This window comes from Marmota monax, unplaced genomic scaffold (genome assembly GCF_021218885.2).
Source record: "Marmota monax isolate L192 unplaced genomic scaffold, Marmota_monax_Labrador192_F-V1.1 WCK01_AAM20220418_F8-fsc00011, whole genome shotgun sequence".
Taxonomy (NCBI): domain Eukaryota; kingdom Metazoa; phylum Chordata; class Mammalia; order Rodentia; family Sciuridae; genus Marmota; species Marmota monax.
Genome location: NW_026693082.1, coordinates 9,100,592 through 9,122,230, shown reverse-complemented (window position 1 = coordinate 9,122,230; position 21,639 = coordinate 9,100,592). Strand labels below are relative to the sequence as shown.

Sequence of the window (21,639 nt, the reverse complement as noted above, 5' to 3'; positions counted from 1 at the left end):
CTAAAGTTCTGTCTGATGCTATTTCCCTGGACAGGCTCTCTGTCCATTCTCTGCCCCCCTCTGTCCAGGGTAGCAAGGCAGCAAAAGTCCCTGGCAAGTAGAATTGACAAATTAGGTTAATCAAATCCACTCTCCAATTGTTAACCTGTACCATCCTTATATTTTTCTTTCCTAATTGCCTCTTTTGTGAAATTTATTTTTGTTCTCTTTTCTATCCATTAATATTGTAGAATTTACTTTTGTCTTTCCAGTGTATGTTTTAAAAACATGTTTGCTCTTTATGACATGCCAATAACCTTGACTTCTCCTCTTCTCTCTTTTCTTGTCTTCTCTTCCCTCTGGCAGTCTGTCAGGCCCTGATGAAGTTCCCTGCCTTTCTCTGTAGACATGGAAGTCGCATTAGGTATCTTTACTGTGCCTTCCTCTACCTCCTCACTGGCCTGACAGCACCTGTATTCCTGGATAACAGTTTGCAGCGTTCTACATGCAAAGGGACAATGCTTTGGGCACACAAGGAAGGTGAGGATACTGATCTGTCACCAGATGGATGTGCCATTCCTGATTCTCCCACCTTCTGACTCTGTAATCTTATGCAAGTCACTTTTCTGAGCTTAGATTTCCAATAAAAATGAAATAACTAAAACCTCATGATAATTATTGTGAGAGTGAAATGTATAACATTAGCAAAGTTCCAGGACACAGAATGTAGATAATAATTACAGCTATTTCTTTATAACAATAGAAGGAAGTTCTTTACCCTCAAACAACCAAACCCTAAAAGTATACTATTAATAATTTTCTCCTTTGGAATAAGCATTCCTTTTTGTGGTCCTTCATGGAAATAAATATACTCTTGGGATATAGCATCCGTCAGGGTTCTGACAGGAAACAAATGGCATTGCTCAAAAAGTTTTAACTAGAGGGATTTTAATAAAAGATCATAAAAGTAATGGGCAGAATCAAGGGAACTCATAAGGGACGGGGTGGCACCCAGGGCCTAGCAACAGCAAGAGGCTAATACTACCCTTAGAAAAATAACTGTTCTACTTCAATAGTGAAGAATAATACAGAAATCAGTCTCAGTACACTGCTGAGTGCCTACCCTGTGTTGAGTCATATAAAGTTAGGCTGTTCAATGATTCTCAAAGAGCTTATAGTTAAGCTATGGGGAGAGAACAGAAGCTTCTAAGTATGCAGTGGCCCTCAGACTTCAACTTACTTCACAAATATGTAAAAGAGCTGTTGAAACACAGAGTACTGGGCCCTATCTCAGAGTTTTTGATTCAGTGGGTCTGGGGTGGGGCTTGATAATTTGCATTTCCAAGTATTTCAGGTGTTCCTGATGTTGTTGATCCCAGGCCACATGTTGAGAATGCTATGGTTTGGATAAGAAGTGTCACCTGAAAAACTCATAGATTAGGCAAGGAAATGATATTCAGTGGTGAAATGATTAGATTCTGAGAGCTGTAACCTAATCAATGGATCAATTTATTGATGGATTGATACTTTGAATGGTTTATTGTAGGCATGTGGGGCTTGGCTAGAGGAAGTGGAGGGGGCATGTCCTTGGTGATTACATTTTGTCTTTGGCTCTTCATTCTCGGCTGCTATGGGATGAGCAGTTTCCCTCCACCGTACCCTTTCAGCATGATGCTCTGCCTCCCGTTGAGCCCAGAGCAATGAGTTGTCAGACCACGGAATGAACCTCTGAAACCAAAAATAAAAAATAAACTTTTCCTCTTGTAAGTTGTTCTTGTCAGATATTTTGGTCACTGAGATAAAATGCTTACCGACACAGAGAACCACAAATTATGCCCATGTAACAGAATGGTAAGCATGATTATCCCTACATTTTCTGGGGCAGAGATCATAAATTCTAAAAACAGTTGATAGCAGAGAACTCATGCCGAAGAGGAAGAGCATGCAACTCTGGCTTTGAGACTCTTAGCTCACTAGTCCCTTCAAGCTTGTCTAAGTTTAGCCTAGAGAATGGATGAAAGAGTTCTCACAGCGAAGACCACATCAAAGAGAATTATTAGCCATGTGAAGGATTCCTCACATCAATCCATTTGATAGGTATGTCCTGGAGTTTGTGGGAGGTAGCAGCTGGTTCTCTGACTTAGGTCTATGAAATCTAAAAGCATGGAACTGGCTAGAGAGGCCTGAGCAAAGGCACAAGGCTGACCTAGGAATGGCCTACATTTCTGGGACTTGCTGAAGCAAAGATGGTTGAGTTTCCCTCTGGGTCAAATAGACCTGCAGAAAGTGGCTAGCTTAGAGTTGTTTTAAAAATATTCTGTCAGATACACTGTACCTCATAATACAGAGTAATCATTTATGAACAAATATCAATAGAAAGAAATTATTCAACAAATAAATAGTTGAGAATAGACACATGCCCCATGCAAAAGAATCCAGATAATTTCTGTAGGTCTTCTGCCCTCCAAGAGGTGGAACCAAACTTCTTACTTCTTAAGTGTGGGCTTCCACACTGTGACTTCCTTCCAAAGAATATAGTATGGAAAGAAGAAACATAAAAATTACTTTCTAGTATATAAGCCTGGAAAAACTATCCAGGTGTCTGTCAAGGTTTGCACCCATAGTGATAAGTCATATGGATAGCATGTATTCCTGATGTGTTATGATGGGAAAAATATTTTCTCTCTGTGCTCTTCTTCTCCAAAACCTACAGCCACAGTGCTGGTGAAAAGAAAGCTGTCAAGAAGCATCGTGAAGAAGATGGGAGAATAGATTAAATGAGCATTTCTTGAGTAAAATAGATTCAGCTAGAGATCGTTTAATGTGCAGTGAGTGTTAGGACTTAAAGCTAATTCTGTTTCCAGGAATAGGTGTGGTTGTTTAATAATACCAAAAAACACATAGAGCAATTAATAGGGAGAGCAGGTGGGTCAGTGTGGTCCAGGTTGTTGGCTTAGTTTGAAACTCCTAATGGGTATCCCGCCCCCCCGCAAAAAAACCACATTATATCACTCAGTGTAAATTAGCTAATTAGCAAACTCCTATACTTCCTTGCAAGCCTGGTGAAAATGTCCTTCTTTCTGAAATCTGCTATGATATCTTTTGTTTCTTATTCTCTTTTGACTCCCCAGCTCCATCTCAGGCTTCATTGTTCACTCTTTTCTAAATGTCATCAACACTTTAACCAAACTTCTAGTACATCAATTGATGTTCTATCAGTGGTTTTCATGTCAATCTCCTCTGCAAAATAAAAGCTCCTTGCAGTAAGGAACTAATTTTGAACCCAACATACATTAAGTATTCAATAAATACATATTGAATAAATGGATGCATGAGTTTGCCTTTCTCTGTGAAAAGAAGGTACACTGAAGTGTGATAACATGAATAATGAAACAGACAAAGGATTGAGGAGAAGGACCCCAGAGGTCTCACCATATGCAATCTTTGCCACATCCCTTATTCAAATGCAGGTTAAGTCCTGGAAACTCATGCCATAATGTCATCAACATGGCTCAATGGGTTTTTGGTATTCTAGAACACTCATAGGGACCTCATCTTGTTCCTGCTCATTATTACTGTCTCCTGGTTAATATTTTCTTTCTTTTCTTTTTTTTTTGATACTGGGGATTGATTGAACTTTGAACTCAGGGGCACTTGACCACTGAGCCCCAGCCCCAGCCTTATTTTGTATTTTATTTAGAGACAGGTTCTCACTGAGTTGCTTAGTGCCTTGCTTTTGCTGAGGCTGGCTTTGAACTCGTGATCCTCCTGTCTCAGCCTCCAGAGCTGCTGGGATTACAGGCATGAGCCATGGCACCTGGCCTAGTTAACCTTGATGAAAACTAATGTGAGTTTGGCTGTAGGTACAGTGTAACAGCATACGGAAGCCTGAACACATGTTATTTTCCTCTCTGGAGACCGTGAGGCCTTCCTCAAGATGACAAAGAATGACAGTATACTTGGGTCAAACCTTAGCTTTCTGGGTCTAAGGTAGATTAGTATTTTACTGAGATTTTCCACCCACTAAGATGAGCATGCTGGATGGCTAGGTTGGCATAGCCTGGAAGGATGTGGAGAGGAAGCCTGAGAGCATATACCAGATCCACACACAGGTGGTGACTGTCATTTACACCCACCCAGTATTTTTTTTTCACTCTGAATGACTCTGATAAAGAAATAAAATGATTTTATTAGGTAGGAATCTCTAGTACTAAAAAAAAAAGTCTAAGTAATAGATTGAGCATACTCGGAGCTGTGTGGTACTAAGACATGGACAGTCTTAAGCTTTCAGAAGTAGGAAGGTCTCAAGAACGTAACTTGTTCTGTAATAGACTTATACTTAAGTGGCCAAGGTCAAAATAAGACTTTGAATAGATTGCATGTGACGAACCATGGAGAAACACAAATGGAAAATAAATACAAAAAAATAATAAGATACATTAAGTTTCATGATAGCACGCTGAAAAAAATAATAATAACCTCAGGCAAACTACTAGTGCCAATAATTCTGCCAACTCTGTGTTCCCGATGGCCTTTCTTCTTTTAACTGCTTTAGCTTCTCTTAGACCACAAGTTCAGTGGGAGATCTACATTCAGGCCCAGAGTAAAAATTGTCAAGAAGATACAAAATCCAGTAGCACTGGAAACACTAGTCTTCTTTTCCATCTTTGCCAGCAGAGGCCCGGCTACAGGACTGACATTTTTGAGACTCTGCTATGTACCAGGTACCTCAAAAGGCATTTTCTCTCACACTGCTCTCCCTCCAGTTAAAACTCACTTTTAGAGGAGGACGGAATAAAGCTCATTATTGTATAAAATAAAGAGAAATGAGGAGTCGAGTGTTGAGGTGGTCCTAACATTTCCATTTTAATGTGACTCAAGTGTGTGAAAACCAAAGGAGTGTGGGAATGACAAGGCTATGAAGAGAGAGTGTGTGTTTTAAAATGTTGAGAAATGCCATCTTGCACCAATGACTCAATGTCTGAGGGTAGCATGACAGATCTCAGTTCCCAGGGAGAGGCCACCCCACACAGGCACAATGGCCTTCACTGGAAGCGTAGGAGGCCCCCTGCACCTTGCCCTGAATCTTTGCCCATTAGCCGTTTTCACTTATAGGCTCTTCACATTTACAAGTCTCCTAGCTTTCATTGAAATATGAAGGCTATACTGCAAGGGTTTCCCAGAATACCCAAAAAGAGAATTCAATCATCTAAGAGCCTCAAACTTTCCTGTTTAGTATTCTAATATGGTTATGAATCTCTTATTGCATATACAGAAATAAAAATATCATTCCCTATGATATCATCTGTTCTTCTCATCCTTAGATTTAACAGTTAAGCTAGTAACCCTCTGTAATATTTAATAGAGACTCAAATGCAGCCCAACTTTTCCCTGAAATAAAATTCCATTTTAAGCACTAGAATTTGTATGCCAAATCCAGCCCTTTTAAAAATAACGGAAGATATAAATTTTTACTACTGAGTTATAGGCTTTGGAAAAGAGAAGGTTAGTAATGAAAAATGTCATACAAACTGAATAACTAATGCCAATAATGAATGTCATCTCAACAATGCCTCTTACACACAGTAGGATTAGCATGCAGGTCACATCAAATCTCAGCTCTGAATGGGCTGGAAGCTTGCTCACTCAGCACCTTTGGTTTTCAGACTCTATTATCTTGCTTACTTAGTAAATTTAATGTTGTGTAATTTATTTTTTATTGCCTCATTTGTAAGTCTCTCTCTTTCTTCAACCCTAGATATCTTTGGGGTCTTAGAGTGCATATTACACCCAGATGCCCACTTTTTTATAAAACAAAAACATTGCAATTTATTGGAGCTAAGAAATAAGATGCCACCTTGCGCTCCAAAGTTACCAAGACAAGGATGGAGAAGGCGCTGGAAAATAGAGGCTGTTTAGTGGTGAGTACTCCCTCAACAAGAAGACTTCTACAAGTTCCTAAGAGAAAATGCATTCCTCTCAACATTTTCTTTCTCATGAAAGATTAGGGTCTTTTCATAAGTACTTTGCATAGATAATATTTCTCTATTTCGATATTTTATTTATACATATATTCAGTTAGCACAAGTCCATTCTCCCTCTTTCACCTTGCCAACTCCACTGCCATTCCTGTGAAGTTACTCTTTTAAATCCACAATGTAAGCTGGGCATGATGGTGCATGCCTGTAATCCCAGCAGCTAGGAAGGTTTGTGGGTTCAAAGCCAGTCTCAGCGACTTAGCGAGCCCCTAAGCAACTCAGTGAGACCCTGTCTCCAGATAAAATATAAAAAAGGGCTGTAGATGTGACTCAGTGGTTAAGTGCCCCTGGGTTCAATCCCTGGTGCCACCAAAAAAAAAAAAAAATCCACAATGGATAGTATTTCTCACAAAAGGAACTTGCTCTATACATTAAATATAGAAACCTTATAGCATGGTTCCCGAAAATAAATGGTAATGATTATCAAATCCAGAGGAGTTTGAGTTCTAATTTAGGCAGGCAAGATTATGTAAACACTGTGTACTTGATTAGCTAAATTAGGCATCTATCACTTTAAAAATTAAATCTGATAGCAGAGTGCAGTGGCACATGCCTCTAATCCCAGCAGCTGGGGGGGGGGGGAGCTGAGACAGGAAGATTGGGAGTCCAAAACTAACCCCAGAAAAGGCAAAATGCTAAACAACTCAGTGAGACCCTGTTCCTAAATAAAATACAAAATAGGGCTGGGGATGTGCCTCAGTGATTGAATGCCCCAGAGTTCAATCCTCAGTACCAATAAATAAATAAATAAATTAATTAATAAAATAAGATAAAATCTGACAGCAAACCAGGATTTATAAAGAGCTTACTGTGTTCAACTTTGCAAAGATGGATGAGGCCAAAATTCTCTACATTCTAAGAACTGGCTAGTGTGTTCTCATGAATAAATTGAGTATAGAGTATAAATGTGCCAAACTCTCTCTGGGTCACGGGTCCATGCTCATGTATACCTGTCTCCATGCATGTGCATCTGTCAAAAAGAAAAACAACTTGCTTAATATCTATGAGTACTGGAAGAATCCTGAAAACAAGGGTCTTGGAATTTGGTGTTGGTGCTGCTTTTTGGGAGACACTAATTTGTTCTGGTCATAAACATGGGCTCAGGAATGCAATTTCCAAGCTTTGTGTCCAGGTTTTCTGCTTATCAGCTCTATAAGAGAGTTGTTTCATTCCTCTGTGCCTTGTTTTTCTCAATTGAGAAATGGGTATAATGATAGCACAGAGTTTTTCTTATGTAGTATAAGACAAGTTCATGAATTTAGAGCTCAGAGATATGCCTGCCAATTCTGAAGCATTTGATAAAACAACAAGTTCATCTTGTTGTTTATGGAACATGATCATTTTTAATTATTTCTTTCAAGATAACAGAAGGATGAAAACTGCTAGTGCTGATGGGAAACTTTGCATTACTGGCTGCTATTTCTGGAAACACAAAGGTTGGGATGGGGTCCTCTTGGTCATGATGGTTTTGGAATCTACAGCAGGAAAGTTTAAGGATAATGAAGTTCAGGAGGTAGAGATAGGGCATCATGGTCATTTTCATATCCTATTCTCTCTATAGTGTTGACGGCCTTTCGTTTTATTTGATTTAAATTCCTTCCAACATCTTTCCCTCTTGATATGGAATTGAGTTTTGACATGGTTATTGTTAGGCCTGATGTCCCTGGAAGCGACTGCATGTTAGCTGCCACAGTGCATCCTCTCTTGTCTCCTGGGCCACTTCCCTTCTAGCCTGATGCCTGGGACTCCTTTCAACATCCTTCATCTCCATTTAGCATGCAGGCCTTTCTCCTTGCTGCTCACCAGGGACATTCCTCTCTGACAGGCAGCCTCACCATCTCCTCCAGATCCTTCATTTAAAAGCTCAATTCATTCAAGAAGTCTTTCGTGAGATAAAAGGTACCCCTCCGGAAGGCCAGAGACAAACTAGGAAACTCTTGCCTGTATTAGCTCTCCCCACCGAACGTTTTCACTACCATAACCCCCTATAATCCCTGGAGCCTCTTCCTGGATCATACTTTACCTATTCTCTTTATCATCTCCTGTTTCCCTTACTGAATTTTCAATTTCCCTCCAACTATTGCTGAATCTGTGACCACACAGATGTTTATTCTCAGTTGAATTTTCCATACAGGGAAGTAAAATTTGATTTTATGGTGCATCCATCTAATTAAACTAAAACACCAACCTGTGTATTGTTTTAATCAATGCTTTTCATTATATATGTATAGTTTCTCTATAGATCTCTCATTTCTTTTAATCAATCAACCATTCATTAAATGCCTGGGACTCCAACAACCTTTAGGCATGTTGATTTTAAGTCCATCTTGATTAGCTCAACTAAAAGGAAAGGAGTAGGGCTGGGGTTGTAGCTCAGTGATAGAGCACTTGTCTTGCACATGTGAGGCACTGCATTTGATCCTCAGCACTATATAAAAATAAATAAACAAAATAAATATATTGCATCCATCTATAATTATATATATATATATGTATATATATATGCATATAGATATGCATATATATGTATATATATTATATGTATAATATATTTTTAATATATTTATATACATATAAATAGAAGGAAAGGATTAAATAAGAAGAATATGGTGAATTATCTAGCTTATTTTGGTGGTGGTTGTTCCCTATAAAATCGATGGTGAAATTATTCTAAAATGCTATGTAACCCACATTTGACGGATTTACATGGACACATAAATCTAAAACCAGAGAAATTTCCACGAGAATGAGCTCTTTCAAGTCCTGCTTTCTCTTCCTAACAGACCATGGCTCCCCTAATGAAAATACCTAGCAATGGAAACATGACTTTTATCATCATTTTATCCCACCTGAAAAAAACCCAAACAGAAACCAAAAACAGTTGTCAAACTTGTGGAGCAATGTTCTCTAAGGAACCAAACTATAGGGCTATCACAAAGTCCAAAAGACGATGGCAGACACTACAAAAGTTGATTAAAAGTTTCAGTGGAACTTTTCTCCTGGCAAATGTTATTTTGCAGAACCTTACCAGTTTTCTGTGACAGCATATTTTGTGGTTTGGCCTTTTGAGGATTATTACATTATTGGTGAGGGTAAGTGTTATATTTTGGGGGCCTTCTCTGCTGTATGCTCACCTTAAATCTTCATTCATAGCTTGGTGCTTGGCTGGTTACAATGATTAAGTCAGTAAAAATGTTTCGATTTGACAAACATGTTTAATTTTGCATAGTGGCAAAAGTTCTAAACATTTATACAATGTGCCTGGGCTCTGCATTTGTATTGGGATGAAAATATATGCTGTTTTTGGAATCTTTCCTGATCTGCTGCAAAGAGGCCTCCAAAGATTCCTCTATGGGTTCACTGCTAGTGAGTAGGGAGGGCTGCACAGCCAGTGCATCGGAATGGGCATCTCCAGGCCTGGAGGGCCTTGGCCAGCACAGAAGGAAGAACCTACCGGGAGTGCACTTGCCCTCCTCAGTGAGGTGTCAGGCATTTGCAGGCCTCAGGGCAGCTGCCATGGGCTTGTCTCTATCCTCTAGACTCAACTCCGCTTTTTTTTTTTTTTTCCTCTATTTTACTTGATCTGAACAATTCTACTCTCTGGGTAAAAGTTTAACACTTTGAGAAATAAACATTCGGAGAGGGACGGAGACCACAGGCTCATGGGTTGGGAATGTGGAAGTCCCTAGGTATGTGTAATTAGAGCACCAGGTCATAAGGACTCTGCAATGGAGCATATTTCTTCCTTGACTGCAATATGCATTAATATTCCATGGGCTATTTTCTCCTCTGCCTGTTTTACTTAGTTTCAGAAGTAGCTTTGCAGTGACCTAGTACCCCAGTTCCCATTCTAGAGAATGTTTTAATTCTCCCGAGATAGGCTCTTTTTTTCCAATGGTTGACTCAGTCATGCAGCTTGAATTGAACTTTTTGCCTATAAAAATGATCCCTGGACTCTCAGTCTCAGTGGTTTGAAATATCTTGGTATTGCCTACCTTAAACTATTATGCCAAAACTAATAATGGACAAAGGAGAATATGTTCTATACCTTGGTGTATTCCCTAATTTAGTGTGTATATGTGTGTGTGTGTGCGTGTGCACACGCATGGGTGCATGTAGACAGAGAAAGAGGAAGGAGGCGGGGGGAGGGGGGAAGAGCCGGGTGTGGTGGCACATGTCTATAATCCAAGTGATTCAGGAGACTGAGACAGGAGGATTGCAAATCCAAAGGGAACCTCAGTAATTTAGTGGGGCCCTAAGCAACTTAGCAAGGCTCTGTCTCAAAATATAAAAATGGGCCGGGGATGTGGCTCAGTAGTCAAGTGCCCCTGGGTTCAATCCCAGGTAACCAAAAAAAAAAAAAAAAAAAAAAAAAAAAAAAAAAAGAAAAGAAAGAGAGTCAGATAGAGATAAGTTGTTTTCTTTTTTTGCCATCGTTTTATCCCACTCTTGATCAATAGCTTCTGTGGAAGCTCTAACTCCAACCTAGAAAACTCTGGAATTTTTTCTTTAAATCTCTGCTTTTTAAAGAAGAAGGGCATGGAGAACATATTGGAAGTCTTTACATGCAACCTAAGTACATCCTGTCTAGTAAAGTTTTCTGTGAGAATGTTTTGGTACTAAGAAGATTCAGTATTTTCTAGAAAAATATATTTTAACAGGAGAAGGCTGTAATAGGTCTTTTGATTCTGGAAATCTAGCCATAAAAATGTAGCAACCTAGAGTAGGCTTGGCATGGCCTCTTTCTTTTGGTGATTAACATATATCCCTGTGGTATTGCAAACATATGCAAAATAACAAAATATAGTGTAATATAAATTCCAGTCATTAAATATGAAACATGTCAGTTTTTTACATGTCTTCTCCAAAAGATTTATTTTATCGCTTGTCTATATACACTTCTAATTCAGGGAACTTCTGTACTCAAAGCCCCATCCCTTTAAAAAACTTTTTTAAAGTTACTGAATTTTCAATTATGTAGAACGGCTAAAAGAAAACAAAAAGGGGATATCAAATATAAACATCCAAGAATGGGGAAGTTCCAAAGTAAATTTTTACATATTTTTATAATCATATGATCAATTTTTCTAATTTTTCTGAAAATATAAGTGGCATCCTGCCCTATCAAGCTCTGTCCTGCATAACTGAAGAGGAAAGCCTGGAGACATTTTTTAGACATTTTTGGAAAAATGTGTGCAACGACTTAGGCACGTGTTGCTTCAAGGAACTGCAGCGGTTAGATGTAACTAAAACATAAAGAACCACTTGAGGTTATGAGGCTTCAAAGGAAAAGTAATAGTGACATTCCCAGATAATGTTTTAAGGAGTTTGCATGTATTAACTCTTATTACTCATGACCATCTTCTTATAATAGGCAAGGAAACTATAGGCAAAAAAGGATATTAATGCACTCAATATGTCATGTAGAAGATAATAGATGAGTTTTGTTTTATGGTATCAGAACCAGAAAATACCTTTAAGTTCCCATGGAGGTTTTTTCATTAAAGAAAACTATAAAAACTCTATTAAACATATAAAATAAGACCCAAATAAATATTGAGATGAACAGAATTCTCTATGAAAAATCTTCAGATTGTAAATGCTAATTTTCCCCCCAATTAATCCATAAGTTCAATTAAATCCAGATCAAAACCCCTTCAGGATTTTAAATGATGCTTTACAAGGTGATTATTATACTGAATTGGACTCATCTGGAAAATAATTTTCAGCTGGAAGATAAAATTCCCAAGGTTTATCATGAAACTTTTGAAAAAGAGATCTGCATGGTGACATTTACCAGCAGATAATAAAAAATGCCGTAGTAATTAAAGCCACATGGTAATAATACAGGAGCAGATTAAGGAATAACCAGGGGGCTGGGGATGTAGCTCAGTGGTAGAGAGCTGGCCTAGCATGTGTGAGGACAGGGGTTCAATTCCCAGGACTGGAAAATAAAAGGAACAATGAGACAACCATGGAGGTCCAAACACTTGATTAAGGTGGTATTTCAGACGGGAATGGCTAGACTTTTGAAACATGAGATCAGAACATTTTATCTGCCATTTTGAGGAAAAAATGAAGCCAGATAATTGTACACACAAAAAATTCCACATGGAATTTTTTAAACACATAATATTTATTATAAAAATTCTAGAAGAAAGTTGCAGAATGTGTTTATAAAATATCATTTCAACATGGCAGTGAAGCCTTCTTAAGAACATGCAAGTTGCAGATTTCATAAAAGAAAAATAAGCAAATTCGGGGAAGAAAATTCTGCATGTGATTAAGGACACACAAACCACATGAACAATGCAGCTGGAGACACAGCCATGGCTGAGTATGAAAACACCAGGCCAACTCTAACATGAGCACATGTGGCCAGGGGGCCCTGAGTGGTGTCCTGGAAAGTTCTTATTGAAATCACACTGACTAAATCAAATAGTCCACTCATTCCTTTTATTTCTTTCTCCTTCCTTCCTTCCTTCCTTCCTTCCTTCCTTCCTTCCTTCCTTCCTTCCTTCCTTCCTTCCTTCCTTCCTTCCTTCCTTCCTTCCTTCCTTCCTTCCTTTCTTTCTTTCTTTCTTTCTTTCTTTCTTTCTTTCTTTCTTTCTTTCTTTCTTTACAAATATCCAATATTCCTTCTTCTTCTTCTTCTTCCTTATCTACTGATGACCTTCTCATTTCACTGAAAAAAACAGAATCAATCAATTAGAAGGAACTTCCTTGCCCTCCCACCAACATGTCACCCAATCCACCAGTTCTACACCTGCACAATCTGCTTTGTTGCTTCTAGTTACAAATGGATGAACCATCTGTGCCCTTATCCACACTCACAGTTTCCACTTTGTGCACCGGATCACATTTCCTTTTATCTACCCAGAACATTGTTTATAAAACTCCTCTCTCTCCTCCATCATTAACTTCAGCTCTCCAATAGCTCACTGCCATCACCAGGTCTACATCTCAGAAGGACATTGCTCATATTACAAAAATAAAATAAATCTTCCCTTGATCCCGTATCTTCCTCTGGCTGCTACTCTATTTTTCTGTTCTTTAGAGCAAAATTCCTCCAAAGCACACTTGATGTTTTCATCTGCCTTTCTCCCTAGAGACCAATTCATTTAGAATCTTGTCTCCCTTCACTAAAACTTCTTTTTCTCAACATAACCAAATGACCGTCATATGTCCAAATATAATAGTTTCTTCTAAATTCTCAAGTAGATCAAATTTACTCCATTACTTCAGTTCTGAGCTTAGACTCTGACATTGCTTTACCTCCTGCCATATTCTACTGGCCCATGCTCTCGTAGAACCCAGACCTATTTGAGGTCATAGCACATAAGACTACTTAGGGACCATGGGGCTTCAAAAAGAGTAATAATGACAGCAATTAATTTTTTGTAGCATTTTCTATATACCAGTCTCTGTTCTAAGTAGTTCACTTGGCTTCTGCATTTTACTCCTATCCCACAGATCACTTTTCTTCAGTCCTAAACGAGGCATCTTCCTTCAGTTCTTCCCCCTATGGACTTTGGAATGCCCCAGGACTTGGTCTTGGACAACTCCACTTTCCTGCCTATGCTGACTTCTACAAGTTCCATGTCTTTTAATACTAGCTATCTGCTAATGACTCACAGATGACTGCCACTAACTATAGTCACCTCCCATTTGACCTGCAGACTCCTCCACACCATTGCCTACACGACAGTGAGATAGTTGACAGGTGTCTCAAAGTCAACATGTATAAGATGGTTCCTTGTTTTCCTCTTCATCTCATTGAGCCACCATTTACCTCATGTTTAGGTAGAACACCTTGGAAATTTCTTTTCTCTTTCTCCCCATATACCATCAGCTGCTATGGTTGGCTTTACATTTACACTATATCCATAATCTGGTGGTTTCTTACTACCGCCATTGCCAAAAACCCAGTTCAGTTAACTCCTGCTTGAGTCCCACTAAATGTTGCAATAACATATTTTTGCTCCCATTCTCTCCTGTTCCCATTTGCTTCAAATTCTTCTACATGCTCATGCACTCGTGCAGTTTATTCTGCATAGTAACTAGTCTGCACCCTTTCAAAGAGAAATCAGATTCTGTCACTCCCCTATATGATATCCCTAATGCTTTAATTCTTCAGTGAAAAAAAAATCAACTGTCCATAGTTCACAACACCTTCCATTCTCTGGTCCTTGACTCTCTCTCCAGGTTCAAGTTTTACTATCCTTCTCTTGGAGTCCTCTAGCCACACTGGCCTCCTAGTTGTTATGGAACATAACATGTATGGTCCCACCTGAGGGCCTTTTCACATGTTATTTTATTCTATTAGATACCACTTATTACTTGAATAACCTCCCTGACCACTGTATCTAAAGAAGCATGCTTCCTTGACTATATCTCTTACAACACTTGATTATTTTTATAGTATTTATATAATATTAAATCTGTGTACATCTATTTATTGTATACCTTTCTTACTAAACTCTCAAATCTAAGAGGTGGGACTTTGTTTTATAGCTATATTCCCAGTATCTAGAACAATATCTGGCAGAGAGTGCCCAATAAATTTCTCTTGAATAAATACATTAATAAGTAAAAGCACACAGCAGACTATAAAATAGTATTTTGGGCATATAGAACAAAGTGCAAATTAATACTCAGAATGCAAGGAACTATCACAAGTCAATAAAAATAAAGGACCAATATACTAGAATTCTTTTAAAAAGATAACAAATAGTAAATGCACCAAAGAATATCCATAAATGGTAATGAACATGGGAAAATCTACAAACTTCAGTGGTAATCAGAGAAATACTAGTTAAAATAATGGGCTACCACCTTTGTTATTGTTTGGTTGTGGTGTCCCCCAAAAGTTCAAGTGTGAGACAATGCAAGAAGGTTCAGAGGAGAAATGATTGGGTTATAAGAATCTTAAACCAATCAGTGATTTAATCTCCTGATAGGGATTAGATGAGTGGTAACTGAAGTGGTAGGGTGTGGCCGGAGGAGGTGGGAATTGGGGCATGGTTTGGGGGTATATATTTGTATCTGGAGAGTGGAGTCTTTCTCTATGATAATCATGTGAGCTGCTTCCCGCTGGCACACACTCCACCATAGTGTTCAGCCTCATCTCGAGTTCCTAGAAATGGAGCCAGCCTTCTAGGGACTAAGACTTTTGAAACTGTGAGCCTTCAAATAAACTCTTCCTCCTTACAGTTGTTCTGGTCATATCCTTTAGTCATAGCAGTGAAAAAGCTGACTAAAATAACTTTTTACCCATTCAGAGTGGCAAAATATAAACGATTGACAATGTTCGCTGGTGGCCAGTACTTAGAAAACCAGATATCATCATAATAAAATATTGGTGACAACATCAAGGAGCAAAACTTTTAATTCTTTTGGAGAACAACTTGGTATCATGTATCGCAATCTTAATATCATTCATTTCATAAATATGACTTCTATGAATCCAATACTTATAGGGAATATTCACACAAGTATAAGGCTGTTTACTATAATTCTATTTTATTTAGCAAAAATTAGAAATATTAAAAATATTAATAGGAAGATTGCTTAATTTTGAGATGAGGAAAAGAATGAAGACAGGAGATAAAGGTGAGATCTTAAAATTTTATTTGATAAATTTATGTAATATATTGTTTTCAGCAATATATAAGAGAGTGCATAATTATTTTTTAGTAATTTATAATAACTGGGAAAATGTTACACAGGTGAGCACCATGGGACTAGGAGCCCTTTTAGATAGCTCTGGGGAGGAGGGAGTTATATGATTATCTATTCTTACATAGTAAGTCCCAAAACTTAAGTGTTTTAAAACAACTTGTTATATTTCACAATTTGTGGCCCAGATATTGGAGCAGGGCTCAGTGTATCTCTTCTGTTCCACATAATGATGACCAACTCAGTGGTTCTGTGGTGAGTGAGCTAGTTGAGAGGGTCATAGATGGTCACAAGTCTGGCACCTGACAGGGATGGTTGGTAGACGTTTATTCCGAGACTGGCAACTGGACCCCCAACTACCTCATGTCCTCCCCAGCATGGTGGCCATGAGGCAGTTGAATTATTTATGTGGTGGTAGGACTTGAAGAGACAGCTAAAGGTAAGGAAGTGGAAGTCACCAGTCATTTTAAGCTTTAAGTTCAGGGTTTCTCACAGTCTGAACATTTGCCATGTTTTCTAAGTCAAACAGTCATAAAATCCATACATATCTAAAATAAGGATAAGCTATGGACTCCAGCTCTCAATGAGAAGAGTGTCAAAAGTTTCAGGCCCAATGAGAAAAGAGTCCAAAATTTAAGGTCTTCTTTGAAGGAACTGTAATGATCAGTCCTAGCCATGCTTCCTCCATCTTGTATAGCTTCCATTTATAGATTACTAGTATCAACCCCATCAGGCTAATCCTTTTGTGGATGAAACAATGTGTTCAGCTTGATGCAATCAAATAGGGAAGTCCAATAGGAAAGGTGGAGCCTGGTGTGGGGCAGAGGATGTGGGTGGAACGAGAGTGTTATATTTGAGAGGCAAAGTGTATGGGTAGGAATGAAAGCTTCAGCAGGGAAGGCTGTCACCCAAAACATGTGGAAATGTGTCAAGGATGGATAAGGCCCACAGTAAATGAGTACTGTGGCAATTATTTTCTCCATAACTGGGTTTAGGAAGAGGTGTTGGATTGTAGGTTTGAGCTAGGGAGGGAAGATATATGTCATCAGGGAGGATAAAAAGGAGTGTCTGTTCTCAAGCAGTTTCATTTGCCAGTATTTATTTTCAACCTATCCTCAACTTCTCAAAGGCACATAGGAAGCTGAGAATTCCTTTGTGGAGACAGTTAAGGTGATTCAACTTATGGTTCAGTCTCCCTAGAGAAGAAGGTCCCACAAACAGGAAGTTGAAGGTCTGAAACAGAAGGGGTCCGAACAAGAGACTGAATTTGTTCCTCTTCAAAATTCTCTTTCAAAGGTATTATCAACAAAATGCTTCTTTTTCTTTTCTTTTTATAATTGATTTTATTTTTTAAATACATGATAGTGGAATGCATTACAATTCTTATTACATATATAGAGCACAATTTTTCATATCTCTGTTTGTATATAAAGTATATTGACACCAATTCATGTCTTCATACATGTACTTTGGATAATGATGTCCATCACATTCCACCATCATTGCTAACGCCCTATTCACCCCTCTTCCCCTCCCACCCCTCTGCCCTATCTAGAGTTCATCTATTCTTCACATGCTCCCCCTCCCTACCCAACTATGAGTCAGTCACCTTATATCAGAGAAAACATTTGGCATTTGTCTTTTTGGGATTCTCTAACTTCACTTAGCATTATCTTCTCCAACACCATCCATTTACCTGCAAATGCCAAGATTTTATTCTCTTTTATTGCTGAGTAATATTCCATTGTGTATATAGGCCACATTTTTTTAATCCATTCCTCTACTGAAGGGCATTTGGGTTGGTCCCACAGTTTAGCTTTTGTGAATTGTGCTGCTATAAACATTGATGTGGCTGTGTCCCTGTAATATGCTATTTTTAAGTCCTTTGGGTATAGGCTGAGGAGAGGGATAGCTGGGTCAAATAGTGGTTCCATTCCCTGTTTTCCAAGGAATCTCCATATGGCTTTCCATATTGGCTGCACCAATTTGCAGTCCCACCAGCAATGTACAAGTGTACCCTTTTCCCCACATCCTTGCCAACACTTATTGTTGTTTGTCTTCGTAATAGCTGCCATTCTGACTAAAGTGGGATGATATCTTGGAGTAGTTTTGATTTGCATTTCTCTAATTGCTAGAGATGATGAACATTTTTTCACATATTTATTGATTGACTGTATATCCTGTTCTGAAAGAATAAAGAACTATTTAAATTGAATAGTGAAAGATAACCAGCCCCCAGTTTCATCTTCTATATCTCTTTTCTTTTTTTCCTAATTTTCTTTATTTAAAATTTTATTTTAAAACATATTTATTATAAATTATTTATGCATAGAGAAAATCAGAGAGTAAAATTAGACACACTCATGTTGTCATTAAGCCGAACTAGCAAATGCTAACATTTCTTCAGATGTGGTTTTCGTCTCTGTTAAAAGAAATAAAATATTAGGTACACTTGAAATTCTCTTTATAACTTTAGCATTTCCTGTTCATTTCCTCTATTATGAGTTTATGTGCTCTTATTAATCACTTTTTATATGTTTACTCCATATGCTTATGCCAGTTGGCACAAAATAGTATTGTTTTGTGTGTTTGTATAGTTTACACAAATGTTATATTGTACATATTGTTAGTAACTTTTAGAATTCTATACTATAATTTTGGTATATATCCATATCTATAAAATATATCAAATATATTCCTTTTAACACTTTAATTGCTTTATGGTTCTCCATGGTATAATTAGACTACAATGTATTTAACCTTCAAATGAAGATAAACAATTTGATTGTTTCCATTTTGTGTATTTTATAAAGATCACTGCAAATGCATCTTTGTATATATAACCATGTGTACTATACCTGAGTCAGTGTTTTGTAGGCTTTGTACCTAGAAATAGATTGAATTTTTTTTCAATAAAGAGCAAAATGTTCAGTTCAATCTGGCTAAGAAATAAAAACATTTATTATTTTACTTGAAAGGTGGTTTGGGTTTGAGTTGGGATTTAGGGTTGTTTTATTCAAAGCTCAATCAGGTTATCTAGAAACCATTCCTTTCCATCTTCCATCCTGCCATCCTGCATGTGGCTTCCTTGTCAGGCTGGTAGTAAATGGTCACATCATTTGCAAACATGACATCCAAAAACAATTGTGTGCAGAAGAGGGATGGCTATTTCTCCTAAGGCGATCTCTTAAGAATTATAATCTTTTTTTCCAGAACATGCCCCAAAGACTTCCCTTTAGAATCTATTAGCAGTTGGGTCACTGCTAATGACTATGTAACTCCTTTTAGAAAAAAAATCAAGCCCATTTCTGGAACTGGAGGGGTCATTTTCTTCTGATGTAACACATGGCAGTACTGAAGCAGGAATGGCTGGGCAAAGAAAATCAGGCTGCTGTTAGATAGGCCAGGGTTTGGAGAAGCATGGTGATAGGCACTCAGTGGTGTCCAGTGCTCAGATCCTTCCATCTTTAGCTTTAATGGGCATTGTCAAAGAGTTCTTGCAAAGTATGTATATCCAGTATATGTGCCAATTTAAATTTACACCAGAGCCATATGAGCATTCTTATCAAAATCCTCACCAGCATTTGGTCAATTTAGACATTGAGCTATTGCCCATCTCTGGAGTATGGAATGCTTCACTATTGCTGAACTTCTTGATTACATTCATATATCTTTTTGATAGTTCATTTTACTTTTCTATTAGTTGTTTCTTTATTCAATTTGTCCACTTTCCTATTGAATTTTTTTCTTTGGGCAGTTGGTAGGAAGCCTTTATATTTCTGTTCACTGTCCCTTTGTTAATATAGGTTATAGGTATCTTCTTTCAATCTATTAACTTTTTTTTAATGTGAATTGTAGATTCCCAAGTTGTTGTTAAAGAACAAGGTTACAGAGGAAGAAAGATGGAAGGATTATTGATGTTATAGAATCCATGAATACCACGATTAATTGTTGGAAAATATAATCATTCTGTGTGCAATAGAAGACCAAGGGTCAGGAATTAAGTTGCTGAAAAGGAAAAGAGAGATGTGCAGAGGGGTAAATGAACCGAGAGTGGGTGTCTAACCTATTGAGCACTTGCTATGTGCCAGTCTCTGGGTACTTTGCGCGTATTATTGCACTTGACCACTACAATAATCTTATTGAGTAAAGTATTATAGTCACATTCCAGATTTATAACTGAGGAAACTGAAGGACAGAGTCATAAAGTAACAGACAAAGATGAGTCACTCATTAAGTAAGAAATTGATTGTAACTGGAACCCATGAAGCTACTCCCAAAGACTACTGTGTTAGCCTCTATCTATATAGTATTTTTCGTATTATTATTATTATTGGTACCAGGAATTGAGCTCAGGGGCATTCATCCACTGAGCCACACCCCCAGCCCTATTTTATATTTTATTTGGAGACAGGGTCTCACTGAGTTGCTTATTGCCTTGCCATTGCTGAGGCTAGCTTTGAACTCACAATCCTCCTGCCTCAAGCTGCTGGGATTATAGCAAGCGCCACCACTCCAGGCTATCTATATAGTCTTGCAGGTCTTATGTTTACTGTCATGATGGCAGGAATAGGAGAAAGAGACAAACCTAGTAATTAAAGATCTCTCTTGTACATATTTAATTGACAATGTTAATTTAGTCGATCTTTTTCTAAAAAATTCATGTTCCCAGATTAAAATATGAAAAAGAATGTACATGAATTTCAAAATTTTTGTTTCAAAACCCAGAAATTTTTCTCCACCCTGCCTCTCTTTTCCCCTCTCTTCTTTTCCTCCTTCCTTTTTTCCTTCCAAGTTTTCCCACTGTTTCAAAATACCCCATGAGCTTTCAATATTAACCTCTCTAATGACAGTCGCTTGATCTGGCATAAGCACAATCTACAAGCAACTTCAAATGTGAACACAGCCAACTGACTTACAAAATTGTGAAATAGGTGAAGTCCTTGCTTGATGTGACTTTCTGAACCTTCGTTCTCAGGTGTTTTACTTTCCTTACTTGGATTTAGAAAAATGAAGAAAACATTAAAAGTATTCAGTGCCTCCTATAGACAGCTTTCTGTCCTCACAGAATCAGAAATTCATTTTTTTTCCTTCTTTACTATTGCCCCCCTTAATAAAAACTGATTCCTGATATCTTCTAGCTCTGGAGAACAGAAAGCACCATGAAGACAAAGAGAACTGAAAGTGGTACGTAGGAGAGGCACCTCCTCCAGGCCGAGGAGCCAGAGTAAGTGCAGACAGCGTGTGTGGAAATGCCAAGTGCGTCAGACATGCTCAGTCTTCAACCTTCAGCCCATCTGTCTGAAGTCACCATTTTCACAGTCACTCTCTGACCTTTACACACATTCACAATATGAGGGAAGAACTGTCACAAATGAGTAAGAAGAAGAAAATCAGTTTTATCATTTGTATGAGGAAACTATGATATTCTCCATTAAGACAGACCATGCCGGGCTTCCAAAGGCTGCCTCTCCAATGTCTTTGAAAGGTGTCTCAGTGGATGGAGCCCAGTGACGCAGGCTAACCATCCTACCAACTTCTGCCACATCATCTTACCTCAAAGCTAAAGGACACTTTTAAACAAACAGGGAGAGAAAAACTAATCAGGGAACTTTGGACTAAAAGTCTTCCCTCAGGATAACTTAACAAGAGTAGGTAGTGATAAGCTGGAATGGTTTGGTGATGGAGAAAAATCTTACCTTTCTATCATTCATTGTATCTCCATCATGTGAGAAAGTGTGTGACTTGCTTATATTCCTAGTCATTTCATTGTTTCAGTTATCTTTTCTTCTTCTACAGATAGATTTAAAAATTTTTAAGGGGCAAGAGTTGTGGCCTGCATTGTAGTTCTTTGATATATACAACACTATGCATCTACCTGTTCTTCTCTCCAGCAAGGATAATTACCACCTGAATTTAAAACCCATGCTTAGCCGGGCACAGT

At 38.1% G+C, this 21,639-nt stretch overlaps 1 long non-coding RNA gene across 1 annotated transcript; it reads left to right on the top strand.

The window, feature by feature from the left end:
• The first annotated feature begins 349 nt into the window (after nucleotides 1-349).
• LOC131424539 (uncharacterized) lies at nucleotides 350-20,922 on the top strand. Its single transcript, XR_009227789.1, has 3 exons — nucleotides 350-519; nucleotides 5,738-5,900; nucleotides 20,837-20,922. It is a non-coding gene; the product is annotated as an uncharacterized LOC131424539 (long non-coding RNA).
• The last annotated feature ends 717 nt before the right edge of the window (nucleotides 20,923-21,639 follow it).